General features: G+C 47.0%; 14 non-coding genes and 2 pseudogenes across 14 annotated transcripts; all 16 read left to right on the plus strand.

Moving 5' to 3' along the window:
* Positions 1-906: 906 nt before the first annotated feature.
* LOC142286374 (U2 spliceosomal RNA) lies at positions 907-1097 on the plus strand. Its single transcript, XR_012747557.1, has one exon. It is a non-coding gene; the product is annotated as a U2 spliceosomal RNA (small nuclear RNA).
* A 1387-nt stretch (positions 1098-2484) lies between these two features.
* Positions 2485-2675, plus strand: LOC142286375 (U2 spliceosomal RNA). The gene has a single exon (XR_012747558.1). It is a non-coding gene; the product is annotated as a U2 spliceosomal RNA (small nuclear RNA).
* Positions 2676-4062: 1387 nt separating this feature from the next.
* LOC142286376 (U2 spliceosomal RNA) lies at positions 4063-4253 on the plus strand. The gene has a single exon (XR_012747559.1). It is a non-coding gene; the product is annotated as a U2 spliceosomal RNA (small nuclear RNA).
* A 1387-nt stretch (positions 4254-5640) lies between these two features.
* LOC142286377 (U2 spliceosomal RNA) lies at positions 5641-5831 on the plus strand. The gene has a single exon (XR_012747560.1). It is a non-coding gene; the product is annotated as a U2 spliceosomal RNA (small nuclear RNA).
* A 1387-nt stretch (positions 5832-7218) lies between these two features.
* On the plus strand, positions 7219-7409 carry LOC142286378 (U2 spliceosomal RNA). Its single transcript, XR_012747561.1, has one exon. It is a non-coding gene; the product is annotated as a U2 spliceosomal RNA (small nuclear RNA).
* A 1387-nt stretch (positions 7410-8796) lies between these two features.
* LOC142286379 (U2 spliceosomal RNA) lies at positions 8797-8987 on the plus strand. Its single transcript, XR_012747562.1, has one exon. It is a non-coding gene; the product is annotated as a U2 spliceosomal RNA (small nuclear RNA).
* Positions 8988-10374: 1387 nt separating this feature from the next.
* LOC142286334 (U2 spliceosomal RNA) lies at positions 10375-10501 on the plus strand (annotated as a pseudogene).
* A 684-nt stretch (positions 10502-11185) lies between these two features.
* LOC142286325 (U2 spliceosomal RNA) lies at positions 11186-11383 on the plus strand. The gene has a single exon (XR_012747518.1). It is a non-coding gene; the product is annotated as a U2 spliceosomal RNA (small nuclear RNA).
* A 1387-nt stretch (positions 11384-12770) lies between these two features.
* Positions 12771-12961, plus strand: LOC142286381 (U2 spliceosomal RNA). Its single transcript, XR_012747564.1, has one exon. It is a non-coding gene; the product is annotated as a U2 spliceosomal RNA (small nuclear RNA).
* A 1387-nt stretch (positions 12962-14348) lies between these two features.
* On the plus strand, positions 14349-14539 carry LOC142286316 (U2 spliceosomal RNA). Its single transcript, XR_012747512.1, has one exon. It is a non-coding gene; the product is annotated as a U2 spliceosomal RNA (small nuclear RNA).
* A 1386-nt stretch (positions 14540-15925) lies between these two features.
* On the plus strand, positions 15926-16116 carry LOC142286382 (U2 spliceosomal RNA). The gene has a single exon (XR_012747565.1). It is a non-coding gene; the product is annotated as a U2 spliceosomal RNA (small nuclear RNA).
* A 1387-nt stretch (positions 16117-17503) lies between these two features.
* LOC142286383 (U2 spliceosomal RNA) lies at positions 17504-17694 on the plus strand. The gene has a single exon (XR_012747566.1). It is a non-coding gene; the product is annotated as a U2 spliceosomal RNA (small nuclear RNA).
* A 1387-nt stretch (positions 17695-19081) lies between these two features.
* LOC142286335 (U2 spliceosomal RNA) lies at positions 19082-19208 on the plus strand (annotated as a pseudogene).
* Positions 19209-19850: 642 nt separating this feature from the next.
* On the plus strand, positions 19851-20046 carry LOC142286328 (U2 spliceosomal RNA). The gene has a single exon (XR_012747521.1). It is a non-coding gene; the product is annotated as a U2 spliceosomal RNA (small nuclear RNA).
* A 1592-nt stretch (positions 20047-21638) lies between these two features.
* LOC142286329 (U2 spliceosomal RNA) lies at positions 21639-21823 on the plus strand. Its single transcript, XR_012747522.1, has one exon. It is a non-coding gene; the product is annotated as a U2 spliceosomal RNA (small nuclear RNA).
* Positions 21824-23210: 1387 nt separating this feature from the next.
* Positions 23211-23401, plus strand: LOC142286384 (U2 spliceosomal RNA). Its single transcript, XR_012747567.1, has one exon. It is a non-coding gene; the product is annotated as a U2 spliceosomal RNA (small nuclear RNA).
* Positions 23402-24647: the final 1246 nt, after the last annotated feature.

Consider the following 24647-nt stretch of genomic DNA (forward strand, 5'->3'; position numbering starts at 1 on the left):
TTGCTCTTGGACATTCTAAAAGAGAGGTCATGATAGACATTGAGCTTCTGAGCTCAATTGGGGACAGTCATGGGTGATGAATGTTTGCAACCTACTGCGAAGCCTCATACCGCAATATAAGGAACGTCAAATACTAAGAAAGGGCGGCCTATGAAAGAATTACTACTTTCAATAAGTACACTTAAACGGCTAATTGGGAATAGAAAAACTGTAAAAAGCCCTCTGAGAAAGCCCCCCTCTAACCTTTGATAGTAAGCTTTTCTGTAGTCTGCCTGTTGATGTATTTTCCGTTTGAACTGTGCACAACATGAAGAGATGGAACACTGGCGGCTTGTCACAATGCCCCCCGATGACATCACAATAGCGCTGCTGCCTAGAAAACAAGCTGCGCAGAAGAAGTTGTTCTTTGGGTGGGAGGGTGGGCTAGTGGAAGGAGGGGGCAATCTCTTTTTTTCCCGGGTGGTAGGGGGATGACAGGAGAAGGGAAGCGGGTGGTGAGAAAGGTACAGAGGGCAGGGTTTGGGGGCTGGGAAGGAAAGGGAAAAGATTAGGGTTTGGGGATGATGAAAGGGCTTTCTACGGGTAAGGATGGCAAAGGGTGGCAGTGACGGAAAGTCAGGCAACCTGTCCTGTCCGTCTTTTTGTATCGTGAATTGGAAAGACTGCAAGGGGGAGGGGAGTTGCTTGCGCCCTAAAGGAGGAGTTATTCAGATTCATTGCAGTGGGCGGCGGCTGCAAAACGCACCATTCTTCTTGTTTTGGCTCTGCAAAGCAGCCTTTTCAAGGGTTGGCTTGGGTGACAAAATGTCTTGTGTAGGCGTGGGTTTGTCTCCCTCTCGCTCTCTCTCCCTAAGATGTGTCCGGCATAGGCCAGGGTGCCACTCGAGGCCCAAACCAATTCTGGTTATCGCTTCTCGGCCTTTTGGCTAAGATCAAGTGTAGTATCTGTTCTTATCAGTTTAATATCTGATACGTCCCCTATCTGGGGACCATATATTAAATGGATTTTTAGAACAGGGAGATGGAAAAAGAGCTTGCTCTGTCCACTCCACGCATTGACCTGGTATTGCAGTACCTCCAGGAACGGTGCACCCCTTCTTAACCCAGTTTCCAAAAGCAGAACTCAATTCACCTGATTCATATTAGCCCGATTTAATGAATTGGAAGAAAGCATACGTCTTCATATGCACCTCAATTTGGCCCATTCACTTTTCACACTTCCTCCTTTTGTTTTTTATCTTTCACACTTTTGACTTTCTTTATTCATCCAAATAGCAAACTCATCACCACTCAACCTGACCAACTCGGCTATGTCCCCGTGCTGCAGTTCTCTGTCTTATCTAGATCATTTGCAATTGAATGGAATAGATCCCTTTTGGACAAAGTGGATTCACCTGCTGCTGCAGTGACCACAGGTGTGATAACATCTAGAATTGGCATCTGGTGCGATCTCTCCGCTTCCACTCCAAAGAAAGTTACCTGTTTATTCCTATCATGCATTGGTTTTTGGGGTTTTCTTTGAGTAATGATGATCTCTTTAGTAGTCTGTTGGCGCCCTCTCCTGGAGGAATAGTTTGCTTGCTCTTGGACATTCTAAAAGAGAGGTCATGATAGACATTGAGCTTCTGAGCTCAATTGGGGACAGTCATGGGTGATGAATGTTTGCAACCTACTGCGAAGCCTCATACCGCAATATAAGGAACGTCAAATACTAAGAAAGGGCGGCCTATGAAAGAATTACTACTTTCAATAAGTACACTTAAACGGCTAATTGGGAATAGAAAAACTGTAAAAAGCCCTCTGAGAAAGCCCCCCTCTAACCTTTGATAGTAAGCTTTTCTGTAGTCTGCCTGTTGATGTATTTTCCGTTTGAACTGTGCACAACATGAAGAGACGGAACACTGGCGGCTTGTCACAATGCCCCCCGATGACATCACAATAGCGCTGCTGCCTAGAAAACAAGCTGCGCAGAAGAAGTTGTTCTTTGGGTGGGAGGGTGGGCTAGTGGAAGGAGGGGGCAATCTCTTTTTTTCCCGGGTGGTAGGGGGATGACAGGAGAAGGGAAGCGGGTGGTGAGAAAGGTACAGAGGGCAGGGTTTGGGGGCTGGGAAGGAAAGGGAAAAGATTAGGGTTTGGGGATGATGAAAGGGCTTTCTACGGGTAAGGATGGCAAAGGGTGGCAGTGACGGAAAGTCAGGCAACCTGTCCTGTCCGTCTTTTTGTATCGTGAATTGGAAAGACTGCAAGGGGGAGGGGAGTTGCTTGCGCCCTAAAGGAGGAGTTATTCAGATTCATTGCAGTGGGCGGCGGCTGCAAAACGCACCATTCTTCTTGTTTTGGCTCTGCAAAGCAGCCTTTTCAAGGGTTGGCTTGGGTGACAAAATGTCTTGTGTAGGCGTGGGTTTGTCTCCCTCTCGCTCTCTCTCCCTAAGATGTGTCCGGCATAGGCCAGGGTGCCACTCGAGGCCCAAACCAATTCTGGTTATCGCTTCTCGGCCTTTTGGCTAAGATCAAGTGTAGTATCTGTTCTTATCAGTTTAATATCTGATACGTCCCCTATCTGGGGACCATATATTAAATGGATTTTTAGAACAGGGAGATGGAAAAAGAGCTTGCTCTGTCCACTCCACGCATTGACCTGGTATTGCAGTACCTCCAGGAACGGTGCACCCCTTCTTAACCCAGTTTCCAAAAGCAGAACTCAATTCACCTGATTCATATTAGCCCGATTTAATGAATTGGAAGAAAGCATACGTCTTCATATGCACCTCAATTTGGCCCATTCACTTTTCACACTTCCTCCTTTTGTTTTTTATCTTTCACACTTTTGACTTTCTTTATTCATCCAAATAGCAAACTCATCACCACTCAACCTGACCAACTCGGCTATGTCCCCGTGCTGCAGTTCTCTGTCTTATCTAGATCATTTGCAATTGAATGGAATAGATCCCTTTTGGACAAAGTGGATTCACCTGCTGCTGCAGTGACCACAGGTGTGATAACATCTAGAATTGGCATCTGGTGCGATCTCTCCGCTTCCACTCCAAAGAAAGTTACCTGTTTATTCCTATCATGCATTGGTTTTTGGGGTTTTCTTTGAGTAATGATGATCTCTTTAGTAGTCTGTTGGCGCCCTCTCCTGGAGGAATAGTTTGCTTGCTCTTGGACATTCTAAAAGAGAGGTCATGATAGACATTGAGCTTCTGAGCTCAATTGGGGACAGTCATGGGTGATGAATGTTTGCAACCTACTGCGAAGCCTCATACCGCAATATAAGGAACGTCAAATACTAAGAAAGGGCGGCCTATGAAAGAATTACTACTTTCAATAAGTACACTTAAACGGCTAATTGGGAATAGAAAAACTGTAAAAAGCCCTCTGAGAAAGCCCCCCTCTAACCTTTGATAGTAAGCTTTTCTGTAGTCTGCCTGTTGATGTATTTTCCGTTTGAACTGTGCACAACATGAAGAGACGGAACACTGGCGGCTTGTCACAATGCCCCCCGATGACATCACAATAGCGCTGCTGCCTAGAAAACAAGCTGCGCAGAAGAAGTTGTTCTTTGGGTGGGAGGGTGGGCTAGTGGAAGGAGGGGGCAATCTCTTTTTTTCCCGGGTGGTAGGGGGATGACAGGAGAAGGGAAGCGGGTGGTGAGAAAGGTACAGAGGGCAGGGTTTGGGGGCTGGGAAGGAAAGGGAAAAGATTAGGGTTTGGGGATGATGAAAGGGCTTTCTACGGGTAAGGATGGCAAAGGGTGGCAGTGACGGAAAGTCAGGCAACCTGTCCTGTCCGTCTTTTTGTATCGTGAATTGGAAAGACTGCAAGGGGGAGGGGAGTTGCTTGCGCCCTAAAGGAGGAGTTATTCAGATTCATTGCAGTGGGCGGCGGCTGCAAAACGCACCATTCTTCTTGTTTTGGCTCTGCAAAGCAGCCTTTTCAAGGGTTGGCTTGGGTGACAAAATGTCTTGTGTAGGCGTGGGTTTGTCTCCCTCTCGCTCTCTCTCCCTAAGATGTGTCCGGCATAGGCCAGGGTGCCACTCGAGGCCCAAACCAATTCTGGTTATCGCTTCTCGGCCTTTTGGCTAAGATCAAGTGTAGTATCTGTTCTTATCAGTTTAATATCTGATACGTCCCCTATCTGGGGACCATATATTAAATGGATTTTTAGAACAGGGAGATGGAAAAAGAGCTTGCTCTGTCCACTCCACGCATTGACCTGGTATTGCAGTACCTCCAGGAACGGTGCACCCCTTCTTAACCCAGTTTCCAAAAGCAGAACTCAATTCACCTGATTCATATTAGCCCGATTTAATGAATTGGAAGAAAGCATACGTCTTCATATGCACCTCAATTTGGCCCATTCACTTTTCACACTTCCTCCTTTTGTTTTTTATCTTTCACACTTTTGACTTTCTTTATTCATCCAAATAGCAAACTCATCACCACTCAACCTGACCAACTCGGCTATGTCCCCGTGCTGCAGTTCTCTGTCTTATCTAGATCATTTGCAATTGAATGGAATAGATCCCTTTTGGACAAAGTGGATTCACCTGCTGCTGCAGTGACCACAGGTGTGATAACATCTAGAATTGGCATCTGGTGCGATCTCTCCGCTTCCACTCCAAAGAAAGTTACCTGTTTATTCCTATCATGCATTGGTTTTTGGGGTTTTCTTTGAGTAATGATGATCTCTTTAGTAGTCTGTTGGCGCCCTCTCCTGGAGGAATAGTTTGCTTGCTCTTGGACATTCTAAAAGAGAGGTCATGATAGACATTGAGCTTCTGAGCTCAATTGGGGACAGTCATGGGTGATGAATGTTTGCAACCTACTGCGAAGCCTCATACCGCAATATAAGGAACGTCAAATACTAAGAAAGGGCGGCCTATGAAAGAATTACTACTTTCAATAAGTACACTTAAACGGCTAATTGGGAATAGAAAAACTGTAAAAAGCCCTCTGAGAAAGCCCCCCTCTAACCTTTGATAGTAAGCTTTTCTGTAGTCTGCCTGTTGATGTATTTTCCGTTTGAACTGTGCACAACATGAAGAGACGGAACACTGGCGGCTTGTCACAATGCCCCCCGATGACATCACAATAGCGCTGCTGCCTAGAAAACAAGCTGCGCAGAAGAAGTTGTTCTTTGGGTGGGAGGGTGGGCTAGTGGAAGGAGGGGGCAATCTCTTTTTTTCCCGGGTGGTAGGGGGATGACAGGAGAAGGGAAGCGGGTGGTGAGAAAGGTACAGAGGGCAGGGTTTGGGGGCTGGGAAGGAAAGGGAAAAGATTAGGGTTTGGGGATGATGAAAGGGCTTTCTACGGGTAAGGATGGCAAAGGGTGGCAGTGACGGAAAGTCAGGCAACCTGTCCTGTCCGTCTTTTTGTATCGTGAATTGGAAAGACTGCAAGGGGGAGGGGAGTTGCTTGCGCCCTAAAGGAGGAGTTATTCAGATTCATTGCAGTGGGCGGCGGCTGCAAAACGCACCATTCTTCTTGTTTTGGCTCTGCAAAGCAGCCTTTTCAAGGGTTGGCTTGGGTGACAAAATGTCTTGTGTAGGCGTGGGTTTGTCTCCCTCTCGCTCTCTCTCCCTAAGATGTGTCCGGCATAGGCCAGGGTGCCACTCGAGGCCCAAACCAATTCTGGTTATCGCTTCTCGGCCTTTTGGCTAAGATCAAGTGTAGTATCTGTTCTTATCAGTTTAATATCTGATACGTCCCCTATCTGGGGACCATATATTAAATGGATTTTTAGAACAGGGAGATGGAAAAAGAGCTTGCTCTGTCCACTCCACGCATTGACCTGGTATTGCAGTACCTCCAGGAACGGTGCACCCCTTCTTAACCCAGTTTCCAAAAGCAGAACTCAATTCACCTGATTCATATTAGCCCGATTTAATGAATTGGAAGAAAGCATACGTCTTCATATGCACCTCAATTTGGCCCATTCACTTTTCACACTTCCTCCTTTTGTTTTTTATCTTTCACACTTTTGACTTTCTTTATTCATCCAAATAGCAAACTCATCACCACTCAACCTGACCAACTCGGCTATGTCCCCGTGCTGCAGTTCTCTGTCTTATCTAGATCATTTGCAATTGAATGGAATAGATCCCTTTTGGACAAAGTGGATTCACCTGCTGCTGCAGTGACCACAGGTGTGATAACATCTAGAATTGGCATCTGGTGCGATCTCTCCGCTTCCACTCCAAAGAAAGTTACCTGTTTATTCCTATCATGCATTGGTTTTTGGGGTTTTCTTTGAGTAATGATGATCTCTTTAGTAGTCTGTTGGCGCCCTCTCCTGGAGGAATAGTTTGCTTGCTCTTGGACATTCTAAAAGAGAGGTCATGATAGACATTGAGCTTCTGAGCTCAATTGGGGACAGTCATGGGTGATGAATGTTTGCAACCTACTGCGAAGCCTCATACCGCAATATAAGGAACGTCAAATACTAAGAAAGGGCGGCCTATGAAAGAATTACTACTTTCAATAAGTACACTTAAACGGCTAATTGGGAATAGAAAAACTGTAAAAAGCCCTCTGAGAAAGCCCCCCTCTAACCTTTGATAGTAAGCTTTTCTGTAGTCTGCCTGTTGATGTATTTTCCGTTTGAACTGTGCACAACATGAAGAGACGGAACACTGGCGGCTTGTCACAATGCCCCCCGATGACATCACAATAGCGCTGCTGCCTAGAAAACAAGCTGCGCAGAAGAAGTTGTTCTTTGGGTGGGAGGGTGGGCTAGTGGAAGGAGGGGGCAATCTCTTTTTTTCCCGGGTGGTAGGGGGATGACAGGAGAAGGGAAGCGGGTGGTGAGAAAGGTACAGAGGGCAGGGTTTGGGGGCTGGGAAGGAAAGGGAAAAGATTAGGGTTTGGGGATGATGAAAGGGCTTTCTACGGGTAAGGATGGCAAAGGGTGGCAGTGACGGAAAGTCAGGCAACCTGTCCTGTCCGTCTTTTTGTATCGTGAATTGGAAAGACTGCAAGGGGGAGGGGAGTTGCTTGCGCCCTAAAGGAGGAGTTATTCAGATTCATTGCAGTGGGCGGCGGCTGCAAAACGCACCATTCTTCTTGTTTTGGCTCTGCAAAGCAGCCTTTTCAAGGGTTGGCTTGGGTGACAAAATGTCTTGTGTAGGCGTGGGTTTGTCTCCCTCTCGCTCTTTCTCCCTAAGATGTGTCCGGCATAGGCCAGGGTGCCACTCGAGGCCCAAACCAATTCTGGTTATCGCTTCTCGGCCTTTTGGCTAAGATCAAGTGTAGTATCTGTTCTTATCAGTTTAATATCTGATACGTCCCCTATCTGGGGACCATATATTAAATGGATTTTTAGAACAGGGAGATGGAAAAAGAGCTTGCTCTGTCCACTCCACGCATTGACCTGGTATTGCAGTACCTCCAGGAACGGTGCACCCCTTCTTAACCCAGTTTCCAAAAGCAGAACTCAATTCACCTGATTCATATTAGCCCGATTTAATGAATTGGAAGAAAGCATACGTCTTCATATGCACCTCAATTTGGCCCATTCACTTTTCACACTTCCTCCTTTTGTTTTTTATCTTTCACACTTTTGACTTTCTTTATTCATCCAAATAGCAAACTCATCACCACTCAACCTGACCAACTCGGCTATGTCCCCGTGCTGCAGTTCTCTGTCTTATCTAGATCATTTGCAATTGAATGGAATAGATCCCTTTTGGACAAAGTGGATTCACCTGCTGCTGCAGTGACCACAGGTGTGATAACATCTAGAATTGGCATCTGGTGCGATCTCTCCGCTTCCACTCCAAAGAAAGTTACCTGTTTATTCCTATCATGCATTGGTTTTTGGGGTTTTCTTTGAGTAATGATGATCTCTTTAGTAGTCTGTTGGCGCCCTCTCCTGGAGGAATAGTTTGCTTGCTCTTGGACATTCTAAAAGAGAGGTCATGATAGACATTGAGCTTCTGAGCTCAATTGGGGACAGTCATGGGTGATGAATGTTTGCAACCTACTGCGAAGCCTCATACCGCAATATAAGGAACGTCAAATACTAAGAAAGGGCGGCCTATGAAAGAATTACTACTTTCAATAAGTACACTTAAACGGCTAATTGGGAATAGAAAAACTGTAAAAAGCCCTCTGAGAAAGCCCCCCTCTAACCTTTGATAGTAAGCTTTTCTGTAGTCTGCCTGTTGATGTATTTTCCGTTTGAACTGTGCACAACATGAAGAGACGGAACACTGGCGGCTTGTCACAATGCCCCCCGATGACATCACAATAGCGCTGCTGCCTGGAAAACAAGCTGCGCAGAAGAAGTTGTTCTTTGGGTGGGAGGGTGGGCTAGTGGAAGGAGGGGGCAATCTCTTTTTTTCCCGGGTGGTAGGGGGATGACAGGAGAAGGGAAGCGGGTGGTGAGAAAGGTACAGAGGGCAGGGTTTGGGGGCTGGGAAGGAAAGGGAAAAGATTAGGGTTTGGGGATGATGAAAGGGCTTTCTACGGGTAAGGATGGCAAAGGGTGGCAGTGACGGAAAGTCAGGCAACCTGTCCTGTCCGTCTTTTTGTATCGTGAATTGGAAAGACTGCAAGGGGGAGGGGAGTTGCTTGCGCCCTAAAGGAGGAGTTATTCAGATTCATTGCAGTGGGCGGCGGCTGCAAAACGCACCATTCTTCTTGTTTTGGCTCTGCAAAGCAGCCTTTTCAAGGGTTGGCTTGGGTGACAAAATGTCTTGTGTAGGCGTGGGTTTGTCTCCCTCTCGCTCTCTCTCCCTAAGATGTGTCCGGCATAGGCCAGGGTGCCACTCGAGGCCCAAACCAATTCTGGTTATCGCTTCTCGGCCTTTTGGCTAAGATCAAGTGTAGTATCTGTTCTTATCAGTTTAATATCTGATACGTCCCCTATCTGGGGACCATATATTAAATGGATTTTTAGAACAGGGAGATGGAAAAAGAGCTTGCTCTGTCCACTCCACGCATTGACCTGGTATTGCAGTACCTCCAGGAACGGTGCACCCCTTCTTAACCCAGTTTCCAAAAGCAGAACTCAATTCACCTGATTCATATTAGCCCGATTTAATGAATTGGAAGAAAGCATACGTCTTCATATGCACCTCAATTTGGCCCATTCACTTTTCACACTTCCTCCTTTTGTTTTTTATCTTTCACACTTTTGACTTTCTTTATTCATCCAAATAGCAAACTCATCACCACTCAACCTGACCAACTCGGCTATGTCCCCGTGCTGCAGTTCTCTGTCTTATCTAGATCATTTGCAATTGAATGGAATAGATCCCTTTTGGACAAAGTGGATTCACCTGCTGCTGCAGTGACCACAGGTGTGATAACATCTAGAATTGGCATCTGGTGCGATCTCTCCGCTTCCACTCCAAAGAAAGTTACCTGTTTATTCCTATCATGCATTGGTTTTTGGGGTTTTCTTTGAGTAATGATGATCTCTTTAGTAGTCTGTTGGCGCCCTCTCCTGGAGGAATAGTTTGCTTGCTCTTGGACATTCTAAAAGAGAGGTCATGATAGACATTGAGCTTCTGAGCTCAATTGGGGACAGTCATGGGTGATGAATGTTTGCAACCTACTGCGAAGCCTCATACCGCAATATAAGGAACGTCAAATACTAAGAAAGGGCGGCCTATGAAAGAATTACTACTTTCAATAAGTACACTTAAACGGCTAATTGGGAATAGAAAAACTGTAAAAAGCCCTCTGAGAAAGCCCCCCTCTAACCTTTGATAGTAAGCTTTTCTGTAGTCTGCCTGTTGATGTATTTTCCGTTTGAACTGTGCACAACATGAAGAGACGGAACACTGGCGGCTTGTCACAATGCCCCCCGATGACATCACAATAGCGCTGCTGCCTAGAAAACAAGCTGCGCAGAAGAAGTTGTTCTTTGGGTGGGAGGGTGGGCTAGTGGAAGGAGGGGGCAATCTCTTTTTTTTCCGGGTGGTAGGGGGATGACAGGAGAAGGGAAGCGGGTGGTGAGAAAGGTACAGAGGGCAGGGTTTGGGGGCTGGGAAGGAAAGGGAAAAGATTAGGGTTTGGGGATGATGAAAGGGCTTTCTACGGGTAAGGATGGCAAAGGGTGGCAGTGACGGAAAGTCAGGCAACCTGTCCTGTCCGTCTTTTTGTATCGTGAATTGGAAAGACTGCAAGGGGGAGGGGAGTTGCTTGCGCCCTAAAGGAGGAGTTATTCAGATTCATTGCAGTGGGCGGCGGCTGCAAAACGCACCATTCTTCTTGTTTTGGCTCTGCAAAGCAGCCTTTTCAAGGGTTGGCTTGGGTGACAAAATGTCTTGTGTAGGCGTGGGTTTGTCTCCCTCTCGCTCTCTCTCCCTAAGATGTGTCCGGCATAGGCCAGGGTGCCACTCGAGGCCCAAACCAATTCTGGTTATCGCTTCTCGGCCTTTTGGCTAAGATCAAGTGTAGTATCTGTGAGGCTCGGCAGATGCAATGCACACTGGAAGGTTGCGCTTGCTAGTACTCTTAATGTATAGTATATTCATCTAGAGGAAAACATGGCCCTACCAGGATCGAGGCTATTAGACTGAGTAAGTGTGGGGGCTATGGTGCAATGTGCCCCAGGACTGACGACCCTGGAGTGAGTCTGAGCTTGCTGGCTTGGGACCCCGGCGAGCCTTGGGCTCTGTAGCACACCGTACCTTGCCCTTTCATACTTTCTGAGCATATTGCTCTCTCCCGGCCTTCTGGCTAGGAAGGAAAATTTTTATAATCATGGTCGGAGGTCCGTTCAGCTTTGGGCTGAGAAACCAACACCCGGTTGGAGGTCCGGGTCAGCTTCGGCTGAGAAACCAACACCCGGTTGGAGGTCTGGGTCAGCTTCGGCTGAGAAACCAACACCCGGTTGGAGGTCCGGGTCAGCTTCGGCTGAGAAACCAACACCCGGTTGGAGGTCCGGTTAGCCTTGGGCTGAGAAACCAACACCGGTTGACGGTCCGGGCAGTTTCGGCTGCGAAACCAACAACTAGTAGCTCTCTACTCCACTTGGGTAAGATGCCTGGGTGGACGCTGGGAGCAACGACAAGGCTCAACCAGGCTTCGGCTTGGGGGAGCACCGAAGATCCCTGACCCTTGCTGTGGCCTTCTGGCTCGGAGGGACGGGGTTGATTTTTGGGGACCCTCTCCTCACGGAGGGGTCCACACGAATCCTAGCCTTTGCACTGTTTTTGGTGTGACTTCGGTCATGCATTTTTTGCGGTGCTTTGGAAAGCTTCATTAAATCAAAAAATCTGTTCTTATCAGTTTAATATCTGATACGTCCCCTATCTGGGGACCATATATTAAATGGATTTTTAGAACAGGGAGATGGAAAAAGAGCTTGCTCTGTCCACTCCACGCATTGACCTGGTATTGCAGTACCTCCAGGAACGGTGCACCCCTTCTTAACCCAGTTTCCAAAAGCAGAACTCAATTCACCTGATTCATATTAGCCCGATTTAATGAATTGGAAGAAAGCATACGTCTTCATATGCACCTCAATTTGGCCCATTCACTTTTCACACTTCCTCCTTTTGTTTTTTATCTTTCACACTTTTGACTTTCTTTATTCATCCAAATAGCAAACTCATCACCACTCAACCTGACCAACTCGGCTATGTCCCCGTGCTGCAGTTCTCTGTCTTATCTAGATCATTTGCAATTGAATGGAATAGATCCCTTTTGGACAAAGTGGATTCACCTGCTGCTGCAGTGACCACAGGTGTGATAACATCTAGAATTGGCATCTGGTGCGATCTCTCCGCTTCCACTCCAAAGAAAGTTACCTGTTTATTCCTATCATGCATTGGTTTTTGGGGTTTTCTTTGAGTAATGATGATCTCTTTAGTAGTCTGTTGGCGCCCTCTCCTGGAGGAATAGTTTGCTTGCTCTTGGACATTCTAAAAGAGAGGTCATGATAGACATTGAGCTTCTGAGCTCAATTGGGGACAGTCATGGGTGATGAATGTTTGCAACCTACTGCGAAGCCTCATACCGCAATATAAGGAACGTCAAATACTAAGAAAGGGCGGCCTATGAAAGAATTACTACTTTCAATAAGTACACTTAAACGGCTAATTGGGAATAGAAAAACTGTAAAAAGCCCTCTGAGAAAGCCCCCCTCTAACCTTTGATAGTAAGCTTTTCTGTAGTCTGCCTGTTGATGTATTTTCCGTTTGAACTGTGCACAACATGAAGAGACGGAACACTGGCGGCTTGTCACAATGCCCCCCGATGACATCACAATAGCGCTGCTGCCTAGAAAACAAGCTGCGCAGAAGAAGTTGTTCTTTGGGTGGGAGGGTGGGCTAGTGGAAGGAGGGGGCAATCTCTTTTTTTCCCGGGTGGTAGGGGGATGACAGGAGAAGGGAAGCGGGTGGTGAGAAAGGTACAGAGGGCAGGGTTTGGGGGCTGGGAAGGAAAGGGAAAAGATTAGGGTTTGGGGATGATGAAAGGGCTTTCTACGGGTAAGGATGGCAAAGGGTGGCAGTGACGGAAAGTCAGGCAACCTGTCCTGTCCGTCTTTTTGTATCGTGAATTGGAAAGACTGCAAGGGGGAGGGGAGTTGCTTGCGCCCTAAAGGAGGAGTTATTCAGATTCATTGCAGTGGGCGGCGGCTGCAAAACGCACCATTCTTCTTGTTTTGGCTCTGCAAAGCAGCCTTTTCAAGGGTTGGCTTGGGTGACAAAATGTCTTGTGTAGGCGTGGGTTTGTCTCCCTCTCGCTCTCTCTCCCTAAGATGTGTCCGGCATAGGCCAGGGTGCCACTCGAGGCCCAAACCAATTCTGGTTATCGCTTCTCGGCCTTTTGGCTAAGATCAAGTGTAGTATCTGTTCTTATCAGTTTAATATCTGATACGTCCCCTATCTGGGGACCATATATTAAATGGATTTTTAGAACAGGGAGATGGAAAAAGAGCTTGCTCTGTCCACTCCACGCATTGACCTGGTATTGCAGTACCTCCAGGAACGGTGCACCCCTTCTTAACCCAGTTTCCAAAAGCAGAACTCAATTCACCTGATTCATATTAGCCCGATTTAATGAATTGGAAGAAAGCATACGTCTTCATATGCACCTCAATTTGGCCCATTCACTTTTCACACTTCCTCCTTTTGTTTTTTATCTTTCACACTTTTGACTTTCTTTATTCATCCAAATAGCAAACTCATCACCACTCAACCTGACCAACTCGGCTATGTCCCCGTGCTGCAGTTCTCTGTCTTATCTAGATCATTTGCAATTGAATGGAATAGATCCCTTTTGGACAAAGTGGATTCACCTGCTGCTGCAGTGACCACAGGTGTGATAACATCTAGAATTGGCATCTGGTGCGATCTCTCCGCTTCCACTCCAAAGAAAGTTACCTGTTTATTCCTATCATGCATTGGTTTTTGGGGTTTTCTTTGAGTAATGATGATCTCTTTAGTAGTCTGTTGGCGCCCTCTCCTGGAGGAATAGTTTGCTTGCTCTTGGACATTCTAAAAGAGAGGTCATGATAGACATTGAGCTTCTGAGCTCAATTGGGGACAGTCATGGGTGATGAATGTTTGCAACCTACTGCGAAGCCTCATACCGCAATATAAGGAACGTCAAATACTAAGAAAGGGCGGCCTATGAAAGAATTACTACTTTCAATAAGTACACTTAAACGGCTAATTGGGAATAGAAAAACTGTAAAAAGCCCTCTGAGAAAGCCCCCCTCTAACCTTTGATAGTAAGCTTTTCTGTAGTCTGCCTGTTGATGTATTTTCCGTTTGAACTGTGCACAACATGAAGAGACGGAACACTGGCGGCTTGTCACAATGCCCCCCGATGACATCACAATAGCGCTGCTGCCTAGAAAACAAGCTGCGCAGAAGAAGTTGTTCTTTGGGTGGGAGGGTGGGCTAGTGGAAGGAGGGGGCAATCTCTTTTTTTCCCGGGTGGTAGGGGGATGACAGGAGAAGGGAAGCGGGTGGTGAGAAAGGTACAGAGGGCAGGGTTTGGGGGCTGGGAAGGAAAGGGAAAAGATTAGGGTTTGGGGATGATGAAAGGGCTTTCTACGGGTAAGGATGGCAAAGGGTGGCAGTGACGGAAAGTCAGGCAACCTGTCCTGTCCGTCTTTTTGTATCGTGAATTGGAAAGACTGCAAGGGGGAGGGGAGTTGCTTGCGCCCTAAAGGAGGAGTTATTCAGATTCATTGCAGTGGGCGGCGGCTGCAAAACGCACCATTCTTCTTGTTTTGGCTCTGCAAAGCAGCCTTTTCAAGGGTTGGCTTGGGTGACAAAATGTCTTGTGTAGGCGTGGGTTTGTCTCCCTCTCGCTCTCTCTCCCTAAGATGTGTCCGGCATAGGCCAGGGTGCCACTCGAGGCCCAAACCAATTCTGGTTATCGCTTCTCGGCCTTTTGGCTAAGATCAAGTGTAGTATCTGTTCTTATCAGTTTAATATCTGATACGTCCCCTATCTGGGGACCATATATTAAATGGATTTTTAGAACAGGGAGATGGAAAAAGAGCTTGCTCTGTCCACTCCACGCATTGACCTGGTATTGCAGTACCTCCAGGAACGGTGCACCCTTCTTAACCCAGTTTCCAAAAGCAGAACTCAATTCACCTGATTCATATTAGCCCGATTTAATGAATTGGAAGAAAGCATACGTCTTCATATGCACCTCAATTTGGCCCATTCACTTTTCACACTTCCTCCTTTTGTTTTTTATCTTTCACACTTTTGACTTTCTTTATTCATCCAAATAGCAAACTCATCACCACTCAACCTGACCAACTCGGCTATGTCCCCGTGCTGCAGTTCTCTGTCTTATCTAGATCATTTGCAATTGAATGGAATAGATCCCTTTTGGACAAAGTGGATTCACCTGCTGCTGCAGTGACCACAGGTGTGATAACATCTAGAATTGGCATCTGGTGCGATCTCTCCGCTTCCACTCCAAAGAAAGTTACCTGTTTATTCCTATCATGCATTGGTTTTTGGGGTTTTCTTTGAGTAATGATGATCTCTTTAGTAGTCTGTTGGCGCCCTCTCCTGGAGGAATAGTTTGCTTGCTCTTGGACATTCTAAAAGAGAGGTCATGATAGACATTGAGCTTCTGAGCTCAATTGGGGACAGTCATGGGTGATGAATGTTTGCAACCTACTGCGAAGCCTCATACCGCAATATAAGGAACGTCAAATACTAAGAAAGGGCGGCCTATGAAAGAATTACTACTTTCAATAAGTACACTTAAACGGCTAATTGGGAATAGAAAAACTGTAAAAAGCCCTCTGAGAAAGCCCCCCTCTAACCTTTGATAGTAAGCTTTTCTGTAGTCTGCCTGTTGATGTATTTTCCGTTTGAACTGTGCACAACATGAAGAGACGGAACACTGGCGGCTTGTCACAATGCCCCCCGATGACATCACAATAGCGCTGCTGCCTAGAAAACAAGCTGCGCAGAAGAAGTTGTTCTTTGGGTGGGAGGGTGGGCTAGTGGAAGGAGGGGGCAATCTCTTTTTTTCCCGGGTGGTAGGGGGATGACAGGAGAAGGGAAGCGGGTGGTGAGAAAGGTACAGAGGGCAGGGTTTGGGGGCTGGGAAGGAAAGGGAAAAGATTAGGGTTTGGGGATGATGAAAGGGCTTTCTACGGGTAAGGATGGCAAAGGGTGGCAGTGACGGAAAGTCAGGCAACCTGTCCTGTCCGTCTTTTTGTATCGTGAATTGGAAAGACTGCAAGGGGGAGGGGAGTTGCTTGCGCCCTAAAGGAGGAGTTATTCAGATTCATTGCAGTGGGCGGCGGCTGCAAAACGCACCATTCTTCTTGTTTTGGCTCTGCAAAGCAGCCTTTTCAAGGGTTGGCTTGGGTGACAAAATGTCTTGTGTAGGCGTGGGTTTGTCTCCCTCTCGCTCTCTCTCCCTAAGATGTGTCCGGCATAGGCCAGGGTGCCACTCGAGGCCCAAACCAATTCTGGTTATCGCTTCTCGGCCTTTTGGCTAAGATCAAGTGTAGTATCTGTTCTTATCAGTTTAATATCTGATACGTCCCCTATCTGGGGACCATATATTAAATGGATTTTTAGAACAGGGAGATGGAAAAAGAGCTTGCTCTGTCCACTCCACGCATTGACCTGGTATTGCAGTACCTCCAGGAACGGTGCACCCCTTCTTAACCCAGTTTCCAAAAGCAGAACTCAATTCACCTGATTCATATTAGCCCGATTTAATGAATTGGAAGAAAGCATACGTCTTCATATGCACCTCAATTTGGCCCATTCACTTTTCACACTTCCTCCTTTTGTTTTTTATCTTTCACACTTTTGACTTTCTTTATTCATCCAAATAGCAAACTCATCACCACTCAACCTGACCAACTCGGCTATGTCCCCGTGCTGCAGTTCTCTGTCTTATCTAGATCATTTGCAATTGAATGGAATAGATCCCTTTTGGACAAAGTGGATTCACCTGCTGCTGCAGTGACCACAGGTGTGATAACATCTAGAATTGGCATCTGGTGCGATCTCTCCGCTTCCACTCCAAAGAAAGTTACCTGTTTATTCCTATCATGCATTGGTTTTTGGGGTTTTCTTTGAGTAATGATGATCTCTTTAGTAGTCTGTTGGCGCCCTCTCCTGGAGGAATAGTTTGCTTGCTCTTGGACATTCTAAAAGAGAGGTCATGATAGACATTGAGCTTCTGAGCTCAATTGGGGACAGTCATGGGTGATGAATGTTTGCAACCTACTGCGAAGCCTCATACCGCAATATAAGGAACGTCAAATACTAAGAAAGGGCGGCCTATGAAAGAATTACTACTTTCAATAAGTACACTTAAACGGCTAATTGGGAATAGAAAAACTGTAAAAAGCCCTCTGAGAAAGCCCCCCTCTAACCTTTGATAGTAAGCTTTTCTGTAGTCTGCCTGTTGATGTATTTTCCGTTTGAACTGTGCACAACATGAAGAGACGGAACACTGGCGGCTTGTCACAATGCCCCCCGATGACATCACAATAGCGCTGCTGCCTAGAAAACAAGCTGCGCAGAAGAAGTTGTTCTTTGGGTGGGAGGGTGGGCTAGTGGAAGGAGGGGGCAATCTCTTTTTTTCCCGGGTGGTAGGGGGATGACAGGAGAAGGGAAGCGGGTGGTGAGAAAGGTACAGAGGGCAGGGTTTGGGGGCTGGGAAGGAAAGGGAAAAGATTAGGGTTTGGGGATGATGAAAGGGCTTTCTACGGGTAAGGATGGCAAAGGGTGGCAGTGACGGAAAGTCAGGCAACCTGTCCTGTCCGTCTTTTTGTATCGTGAATTGGAAAGACTGCAAGGGGGAGGGGAGTTGCTTGCGCCCTAAAGGAGGAGTTATTCAGATTCATTGCAGTGGGCGGCGGCTGCAAAACGCACCATTCTTCTTGTTTTGGCTCTGCAAAGCAGCCTTTTCAAGGGTTGGCTTGGGTGACAAAATGTCTTGTGTAGGCGTGGGTTTGTCTCCCTCTCGCTCTCTCTCCCTAAGATGTGTCCGGCATAGGCCAGGGTGCCACTCGAGGCCCAAACCAATTCTGGTTATCGCTTCTCGGCCTTTTGGCTAAGATCAAGTGTAGTATCTGTTCTTATCAGTTTAATATCTGATACGTCCCCTATCTGGGGACCATATATTAAATGGATTTTTAGAACAGGGAGATGGAAAAAGAGCTTGCTCTGTCCACTCCACGCATTGACCTGGTATTGCAGTACCTCCAGGAACGGTGCACCCCTTCTTAACCCAGTTTCCAAAAGCAGAACTCAATTCACCTGATTCATATTAGCCCGATTTAATGAATTGGAAGAAAGCATACGTCTTCATATGCACCTCAATTTGGCCCATTCACTTTTCACACTTCCTCCTTTTGTTTTTTATCTTTCACACTTTTGACTTTCTTTATTCATCCAAATAGCAAACTCATCACCACTCAACCTGACCAACTCGGCTATGTCCCCGTGCTGCAGTTCTCTGTCTTATCTAGATCATTTGCAATTGAATGGAATAGATCCCTTTTGGACAAAGTGGATTCACCTGCTGCTGCAGTGACCACAGGTGTGATAACATCTAGAATTGGCATCTGGTGCGATCTCTCCGCTTCCACTCCAAAGAAAGTTACCTGTTTATTCCTATCATGCATTGGTTTTTGGGGTTTTCTTTGAGTAATGATGATCTCTTTAGTAGTCTGTTGGCGCCCTCTCCTGGAGGAATAGTTTGCTTGCTCTTGGACATTCTAAAAGAGAGGTCATGATAGACATTGAGCTTCTGAGCTCAATTGGGGACAGTCATGGGTGATGAATGTTTGCAACCTACTGCGAAGCCTCATACCGCAATATAAGGAACGTCAAATACTAAGAAAGGGCGGCCTATGAAAGAATTACTACTTTCAATAAGTACACTTAAACGGCTAATTGGGAATAGAAAAACTGTAAAAAGCCCTCTGAGAAAGCCCCCCTCTAACCTTTGATAGTAAGCTTTTCTGTAGTCTGCCTGTTGATGTATTTTCCGTTTGAACTGTGCACAACATGAAGAGACGGAACACTGGCGGCTTGTCACAATGCCCCCCGATGACATCACAATAGCGCTGCTGCCTAGAAAACAAGCTGCGCAGAAGAAGTTGTTCTTTGGGTGGGAGGGTGGGCTAGTGGAAGGAGGGGGCAATCTCTTTTTTTCCCGGGTGGTAGGGGGATGACAGGAGAAGGGAAGCGGGTGGTGAGAAAGGTACAGAGGGCAGGGTTTGGGGGCTGGGAAGGAAAGGGAAAAGATTAGGGTTTGGGGATGATGAAAGGGCTTTCTACGGGTAAGGATGGCAAAGGGTGGCAGTGACGGAAAGTCAGGCAACCTGTCCTGTCCGTCTTTTTGTATCGTGAATTGGAAAGACTGCAAGGGGGAGGGGAGTTGCTTGCGCCCTAAAGGAGGAGTTATTCAGATTCATTGCAGTGGGCGGCGGCTGCAAAACGCACCATTCTTCTTGTTTTGGCTCTGCAAAGCAGCCTTTTCAAGGGTTGGCTTGGGTGACAAAATGTCTTGTGTAGGCGTGGGTTTGTCTCCCTCTCGCTCTCTCTCCCTAAGATGTGTCCGGCATAGGCCAGGGTGCCACTCGAGGCCCAAACCAATTCTGGTTATCGCTTCTCGGCCTTTTGGCTAAGATCAAGTGTAGTATCTGTGAGGCTCGGCAGATGCAATGCACACTGGAAGGTTGCGCTTGCTAGTACTCTTAATGTATAGTATATTCATCTAGAGGAAAACATGGCCCTACCAGGATCGAGGCTATTAGACTGAGTAAGTGTGGGGGCTATGGTGCAATGTGCCCCAGGACTGACGACCCTGGAGTGAGTCTGAGCTTGCTGGCTTGGGACCCCGGCGAGCCTTGGGCTCTGTAGCACACCGTACCTTGCCCTTTCATACTTTCTGAGCATATTGCTCTATCCCGGCCTTCTGGCTAGGAAGGAAAATTTTTATAATCATGGTCGGAGGTCCGTTCAGCTTTGGGCTGAGAAACCAACACCCGGTTGGAGGTCCGGGTCAGCTTCGGCTGAGAAACCAACACCCGGTTGGAGGTCCGGGTCAGCTTCGGCTGAGAAACCAACACCCGGTTGGAGGTCCGGTTAGCCTTGGGCTGAGAAACCAACACCGGTTGACGGTCCGGGCAGTTTCGGCTGCGAAACCAACAACTAGTAGCTCTCTACTCCACTTGGGTAAGATGCCTGGGTGGACGCTGGGAGCAACGACAAGGCTCAACCAGGCTTCGGCTTGGGGGAGCACCGAAGATCCCTGACCCTTGCTGTGGCCTTCTGGCTCGGAGGGACGGGGTTGATTTTTGGGGACCCTCTCCTCACGGAGGGGTCCACACGAATCCTAGCCTTTGCACTGTTTTTGGTGTGACTTCGGTCATGCATTTTTTGCGGTGCTTTGGAAAGCTTCATTAAATCAAAATCTGTTCTTATCAGTTTAATATCTGATACGTCCCCTATCTGGGGACCATATATTAAATGGATTTTTAGAACAGGGAGATGGAAAAAGAGCTTGCTCTGTCCACTCCACGCATTGACCTGGTATTGCAGTACCTCCAGGAACGGTGCACCCCTTCTTAACCCAGTTTCCAAAAGCAGAACTCAATTCACCTGATTCATATTAGCCCGATTTAATGAATTGGAAGAAAGCATACGTCTTCATATGCACCTCAATTTGGCCCATTCACTTTTCACACTTCCTCCTTTTGTTTTTTATCTTTCACACTTTTGACTTTCTTTATTCATCCAAATAGCAAACTCATCACCACTCAACCTGACCAACTCGGCTATGTCCCCGTGCTGCAGTTCTCTGTCTTATCTAGATCATTTGCAATTGAATGGAATAGATCCCTTTTGGACAAAGTGGATTCACCTGCTGCTGCAGTGACCACAGGTGTGATAACATCTAGAATTGGCATCTGGTGCGATCTCTCCGCTTCCACTCCAAAGAAAGTTACCTGTTTATTCCTATCATGCATTGGTTTTTGGGGGTTTCTTTGAGTAATGATGATCTCTTTAGTAGTCTGTTGGCGCCCTCTCCTGGAGGAATAGTTTGCTTGCTCTTGGACATTCTAAAAGAGAGGTCATGATAGACATTGAGCTTCTGAGCTCAATTGGGGACAGTCATGGGTGATGAATGTTTGCAACCTACTGCGAAGCCTCATACCGCAATATAAGGAACGTCAAATACTAAGAAAGGGCGGCCTATGAAAGAATTACTACTTTCAATAAGTACACTTAAACGGCTAATTGGGAATAGAAAAACTGTAAAAAGCCCTCTGAGAAAGCCCCCCTCTAACCTTTGATAGTAAGCTTTTCTGTAGTCTGCCTGTTGATGTATTTTCCGTTTGAACTGTGCACAACATGAAGAGACGGAACACTGGCGGCTTGTCACAATGCCCCCCGATGACATCACAATAGCGCTGCTGCCTAGAAAACAAGCTGCGCAGAAGAAGTTGTTCTTTGGGTGGGAGGGTGGGCTAGTGGAAGGAGGGGGCAATCTCTTTTTTTCCCGGGTGGTAGGGGGATGACAGGAGAAGGGAAGCGGGTGGTGAGAAAGGTACAGAGGGCAGGGTTTGGGGGCTGGGAAGGAAAGGGAAAAGATTAGGGTTTGGGGATGATGAAAGGGCTTTCTACGGGTAAGGATGGCAAAGGGTGGCAGTGACGGAAAGTCAGGCAACCTGTCCTGTCCGTCTTTTTGTATCGTGAATTGGAAAGACTGCAAGGGGGAGGGGAGTTGCTTGCGCCCTAAAGGAGGAGTTATTCAGATTCATTGCAGTGGGCGGCGGCTGCAAAACGCACCATTCTTCTTGTTTTGGCTCTGCAAAGCAGCCTTTTCAAGGGTTGGCTTGGGTGACAAAATGTCTTGTGTAGGCGTGGGTTTGTCTCCCTCTCGCTCTCTCTCCCTAAGATGTGTCCGGCATAGGCCAGGGTGCCACTCGAGGCCCAAACCAATTCTGGTTATCGCTTCTCGGCCTTTTGGCTAAGATCAAGTGTAGTCCCTTCGTTGGGTTTGCCTTGGTCTTGGCTGGGAGGGGCCCGGGCTTGCACAACCGCCGGCCTCGGGGATTGTTGCGCCTTTTGGTGCTTACGTCCCCTTATGGCTGGTGGTTCCTGGGCTCGGGAGGCGATCACCTGCGGCACTGCGCTTTTGTGTGGTGGCCGATGACCGTTTTCTGAAATTTGCGGATGAAATCTCATCTGTTCTTATCAGTTTAATATCTGATACGTCCCCTATCTGGGGACCATATATTAAATGGATTTTTAGAACAGGGAGATGGAAAAAGAGCTTGCTCTGTCCACTCCACGCATTGACCTGGTATTGCAGTACCTCCAGGAACGGTGCACCCCTTCTTAACCCAGTTTCCAAAAGCAGAACTCAATTCACCTGATTCATATTAGCCCGATTTAATGAATTGGAAGAAAGCATACGTCTTCATATGCACCTCAATTTGGCCCATTCACTTTTCACACTTCCTCCTTTTGTTTTTTATCTTTCACACTTTTGACTTTCTTTATTCATCCAAATAGCAAACTCATCACCACTCAACCTGACCAACTCGGCTATGTCCCCGTGCTGCAGTTCTCTGTCTTATCTAGATCATTTGCAATTGAATGGAATAGATCCCTTTTGGACAAAGTGGATTCACCTGCTGCTGCAGTGACCACAGGTGTGATAACATCTAGAATTGGCATCTGGTGCGATCTCTCCGCTTCCACTCCAAAGAAAGTTACCTGTTTATTCCTATCATGCATTGGTTTTTGGGGTTTTCTTTGAGTAATGATGATCTCTTTAGTAGTCTGTTGGCGCCCTCTCCTGGAGGAATAGTTTGCTTGCTCTTGGACATTCTAAAAGAGAGGTCATGATAGACATTGAGCTTCTGAGCTCAATTGGGGACAGTCATGGGTGATGAATGTTTGCAACCTACTGCGAAGCCTCATACCGCAATATAAGGAACGTCAAATACTAAGAAAGGGCGGCCTATGAAAGAATTACTACTTTCAATAAGTACACTTAAACGGCTAATTGGGAATAGAAAAACTGTAAAAAGCCCTCTGAGAAAGCCCCCCTCTAACCTTTGATAGTAAGCTTTTCTGTAGTCTGCCTGTTGATGTATTTTCCGTTTGAACTGTGCACAACATGAAGAGACGGAACACTGGCGGCTTGTCACAATGCCCCCCGATGACATCACAATAGCGCTGCTGCCTAGAAAACAAGCTGCGCAGAAGAAGTTGTTCTTTGGGTGGGAGGGTGGGCTAGTGGAAGGAGGGGGCAATCTCTTTTTTTCCCGGGTGGTAGGGGGATGACAGGAGAAGGGAAGCGGGTGGTGAGAAAGGTACAGAGGGCAGGGTTTGGGGGCTGGGAAGGAAAGGGAAAAGATTAGGGTTTGGGGATGATGAAAGGGCTTTCTACGGGTAAGGATGGCAAAGGGTGGCAGTGACGGAAAGTCAGGCAACCTGTCCTGTCCGTCTTTTTGTATCGTGAATTGGAAAGACTGCAAGGGGGAGGGGAGTTGCTTGCGCCCTAAAGGAGGAGTTATTCAGATTCATTGCAGTGGGCGGCGGCTGCAAAACGCACCATTCTTCTTGTTTTGGCTCTGCAAAGCAGCCTTTTCAAGGGTTGGCTTGGGTGACAAAATGTCTTGTGTAGGCGTGGGTTTGTCTCCCTCTCGCTCTCTCTCCCTAAGATGTGTCCGGCATAGGCCAGGGTGCCACTCGAGGCCCAAACCAATTCTGGTTATCGCTTCTCGGCCTTTTGGCTAAGATCAAGTGTAGTATCTGTTCTTATCAGTTTAATATCTGATACGTCCCCTATCTGGGGACCATATATTAAATGGATTTTTAGAACAGGGAGATGGAAAAAGAGCTTGCTCTGTCCACTCCACGCATTGACCTGGTATTGCAGTACCTCCAGGAACGGTGCACCCCTTCTTAACCCAGTTTCCAAAAGCAGAACTCAATTCACCTGATTCATATTAGCCCGATTTAATGAATTGGAAGAAAGCATACGTCTTCATATGCACCTCAATTTGGCCCATTCACTTTTCACACTTCCTCCTTTTGTTTTTTATCTTTCACACTTTTGACTTTCTTTATTCATCCAAATAGCAAACTCATCACCACTCAACCTGACCAACTCGGCTATGTCCCCGTGCTGCAGTTCTCTGTCTTATCTAGATCATTTGCAATTGAATGGAATAGATCCCTTTTGGACAAAGTGGATTCACCTGCTGCTGCAGTGACCACAGGTGTGATAACATCTAGAATTGGCATCTGGTGCGATCTCTCCGCTTCCACTCCAAAGAAAGTTACCTGTTTATTCCTATCATGCATTGGTTTTTGGGGTTTTCTTTGAGTAATGATGATCTCTTTAGTAGTCTGTTGGCGCCCTCTCCTGGAGGAATAGTTTGCTTGCTCTTGGACATTCTAAAAGAGAGGTCATGATAGACATTGAGCTTCTGAGCTCAATTGGGGACAGTCATGGGTGATGAATGTTTGCAACCTACTGCGAAGCCTCATACCGCAATATAAGGAACGTCAAATACTAAGAAAGGGCGGCCTATGAAAGAATTACTACTTTCAATAAGTACACTTAAACGGCTAATTGGGAATAGAAAAACTGTAAAAAGCCCTCTGAGAAAGCCCCCCTCTAACCTTTGATAGTAAGCTTTTCTGTAGTCTGCCTGTTGATGTATTTTCCGTTTGAACTGTGCACAACATGAAGAGACGGAACACTGGCGGCTTGTCACAATGCCCCCCGATGACATCACAATAGCGCTGCTGCCTAGAAAACAAGCTGCGCAGAAGAAGTTGTTCTTTGGGTGGGAGGGTGGGCTAGTGGAAGGAGGGGGCAATCTCTTTTTTTCCCGGGTGGTAGGGGGATGACAGGAGAAGGGAAGCGGGTGGTGAGAAAGGTACAGAGGGCAGGGTTTGGGGGCTGGGAAGGAAAGGGAAAAGATTAGGGTTTGGGGATGATGAAAGGGCTTTCTACGGGTAAGGATGGCAAAGGGTGGCAGTGACGGAAAGTCAGGCAACCTGTCCTGTCCGTCTTTTTGTATCGTGAATTGGAAAGACTGCAAGGGGGAGGGGAGTTGCTTGCGCCCTAAAGGAGGAGTTATTCAGATTCATTGCAGTGGGCGGCGGCTGCAAAACGCACCATTCTTCTTGTTTTGGCTC

The sequence above is a fragment of the Anomaloglossus baeobatrachus genome, unplaced genomic scaffold, assembly GCF_048569485.1.
Source record: "Anomaloglossus baeobatrachus isolate aAnoBae1 unplaced genomic scaffold, aAnoBae1.hap1 Scaffold_652, whole genome shotgun sequence".
Classification (NCBI taxonomy): domain Eukaryota; kingdom Metazoa; phylum Chordata; class Amphibia; order Anura; family Aromobatidae; genus Anomaloglossus; species Anomaloglossus baeobatrachus.